The sequence below is a fragment of the Macaca thibetana genome, chromosome 16 (assembly GCF_024542745.1).
Source record: "Macaca thibetana thibetana isolate TM-01 chromosome 16, ASM2454274v1, whole genome shotgun sequence".
In the NCBI taxonomy this organism is placed as follows: domain Eukaryota; kingdom Metazoa; phylum Chordata; class Mammalia; order Primates; family Cercopithecidae; genus Macaca; species Macaca thibetana.
In genome coordinates, this window is record NC_065593.1 from 46,471,181 (window position 1) to 46,474,487 (window position 3,307).

Sequence of the window (3,307 nt, forward strand, 5' to 3'; positions counted from 1 at the left end):
TGCAGAGCCAGGGCCCTGGGACATTTTGGGCAGGGTGCCTTCACAGCAACTGTTCAGATCAACCAGCTTTCCCCTCCAAATCCCATTCTTCCTCTGTTTGTTCCTAGAATTCCCGATACTTTCTGACACTCTGCTTTTCCACCTTTCTCTCTGGCACTTTCTCGGCGCTCTTTTGCCCCACTCTCCTGTCTGCGCCCCAGTCTCAAAGCTGGAGGATGTGTAGGACTTGAAGATCTAGCCTCTCAGAGCTACACTGGGAAGCTGGGTGAGTTGAAATACAGGGGCTAGCGGGGTGCTGAGTGTAGATGCACCTTTGTATGGGTTTGAAGTTGAGAATTCTTTTTATCTGTGGAGACCTCCAGCTGGGCTGAGAGACAGACACTGAGCAGGTATATCAAAGAGGCCCTGCCCAGGCTTGTGCCTGTGCCTAGGGTCTTCTCTGGCCAGGGCTCCTGGAAGGGAGTAAATGTCTCTGCAATCTGAGCTGTCAGGATTGGCTACAAAATGGTTTTGCCTAGAGTCCTGGGTTCAGTTCTTCCGACGTGTTGTTTAGTAGCAACTGGGTTCTTCTCTTGGGGAAGAGGTGGAGGAAAATGAAGTTAAGCCGCTTTTTGGCCCACAAAAAATGGCCACAAGGTTTGCCCCCAGTGAGCCCTTGACCTAGAGCTTGAACTGGAACTGCTGAGTGAATTAGGTAGTTTCATGTTGTTGGGCCTGGGTTTCTGAACACAACAACATTAAACCACCCGATTCACGGCAGTTACTGCTCCTCGCTTAGCTGGAGGAGTTGGGGGGAGGGGAGCAGAATCAGGACTGGAGGATCAGCCTTGCAAAATGGGGAAGAGGTTTGAGGTCCTTCATCCAGGAGCAACAAGGATGTTTCCCAGAAAAGATCTGGGAAGTGTGTGTGTGTGTGTGTGTGTGTGTGTGTGAGGAGGGAAAGGGGGGATAAGGAGCAGTCATCTCTCCCAAGGCACCCCCCTGGCCCTGTTGAGCTGTTCAGCCCAACCCAAAGATGGCAGTCAGAGCTCCAAGCTTCCAGCCTTAGGGTCTCTGAGCTCTCACCTACATCCAAAACTTTCCAGAGAAAGTCTCCCCAACTTCACAAATATTTGATTTCAAAAGAAACACAGGGGGGTTCTTGAGGTTTCTGTAACTCTTTGGGGGTTGGTGCTCCACCTCAGCGGGAAGCTTCAGGTCCTTGAAGAGGGCTTAGTAGGTCTCATTCTGAAAGGGAAACATCTAGAGCTCTTGCACTCTTAGTCTGAAGCCCTTAGGGTCCTGTCGAAGGCCCCCTATGGGACCGGACCTACAGAAATAGGTCAAAAAAGTCCTTCCTTTCCTAATCCCTCAGTTGACTTTTTCCTCACCACCCACCCCAGTGGCCAGAGCTTCCCTCTGGCCTTGGGCTGGGCTGGGGGTACACATAGGTCCTGAGTGCCACCCCCTTGGAGAGGGGCCTGACTTGCAAGCTAATGGGGAGCCCAGGTTGTTGGACAATTCAACCCCAACTGATGCAGTGACAAAGGACGGAACCAGGGGTTGGACAGGGTGAGACTGTGATACCCTCTCTGACCTCGGTCCTCTTAAGGCTGCTGGTCCTGTGGCCAGGAAAGGAATAACTAGAAGTGCTGGTGGAAGAAGGGGGACTTTCCAAAGCATAAGCTAACTTTTGTTCCCAAACTCCCCCACCCCCCAGCCCGCCTGCTTGAGGCAGAGGAAATGTGCAAAAGGGCCCAGGAAAGAGGCCGGACCGGATGGGGCTTCGGCGCCAGGCTGACTTGGAGGGCCAGGGGCTTCTGCTAGAGCAGAGGGGCATTAGGGAGACCCACCCCTAGCCTAGGGGAAATGCAACCTTCAACCCACTGTCCTGATAAGCAAAGGCCAACAACTCTGTCCCTTGACAGTTTCTCATCCTCTGGTCTGGGTGGAGATGGCCTGGCACGTCCCTGCAGCCTTATCTCACTTCTCCCTGGGCCTCTCACAAACCTGCCCAGTCACTCAGAGCCTGACTGTCTTCCATCCCTGGCGTCCCTTGGCCACCCCCTCCCAGGAAAAGTGCTGTAAAAAGAAAAAAGGGGAATGTTAGAGAGAAAGGAGGAAATAAAGTCTTTGGAAAGCAGAGTTTTACAACAGCCACAGGTTTTATGGAAGCAATTTCGTAATAACCTTCTACCTGCTCGCCTCCTTTCCGCCTGCCTGCCGCCCACCCCGTTTGGCCTCCTGGATGCCCCCACCCAAGGAGTCAGCCACCCCCACCGCCTTGGATATCCTTGATGGCTGAGAGTTGGTAAGAAGATTCCTGAGGTCGGCTTGGGCCACTGACCTCTCAGTCCTTCCTTTCACCTCTGACATCCTGGGAGGGAGGTTTGGCAGAAGATTTCGTTACTTCACTATTAAGATCCCCACTTGGGGGGTATGGAAGCACCGAGGTTTGCACCTGAGTGTGCAGATTCAATGTGATACCTGTTTTGGAGGCCGTTTTGCGTAAAGGGTAAGGATTCTGGGATCTTGTGCCCTTTCCCACTGGGACAAGTGTCCTCATGCCTCACTCTTTCCCAGAGTGGGTCTGGACTGTGATCTGGAGTCAGAAAAAATACCTCTGGTGCTTGAGGACATAGATTTGGGGACTTTTCTAATTTTGTTGTACACAGCAGTGCTTTTGCTTGACCTCCACAGTCACTTTCACACTCGGCTCATCTCTGTCCACTGCTGCTTCATAATTCTGTGAGACACATGTGCTTGTAAGTAACTGTGCCTCCACCCCCGCACCCATCGCTATCATGAAATAAGCATCACACAATGCACATCGTCCCTGTGGTCTTGGGTAAGAAGCACGGTAAAGGATTTTATGGTCCAACAAAGAAGTCACAAAATTTCATAACCTCTTCTGGGCCAATATGAAGCATTTCTTTTACCTTCCAGAGAAACATTTTGGAAAGAAGTTGTCGTAGAATCTATCTAGTGTTAAGTCATATGCATTTGTTTGAGGATACGCTGTATATTTTGCTTGAATATCAAGTCAAGGGACAGATTTTCAAGTGCGACATCCGAATTAGCTAGTATTTTATAGCCATAATTCAAGTACACAAATACCCAAGCTTTTGCTTTTCCATAGGTGTGTGATGGTTATAAAAATGTACACACAAGCTTTTGGGCAACTGATCTTCTTACATGAGCAGAATCTTAAACCTCCATCACTCACAGGGGTTACCTGCATACACGAATACCCAAGCACATCAAGTTTCATAGCTGGGCAGATTTATTTATTACATATTCTATACACAGTATAGAGCACAGTGCATTT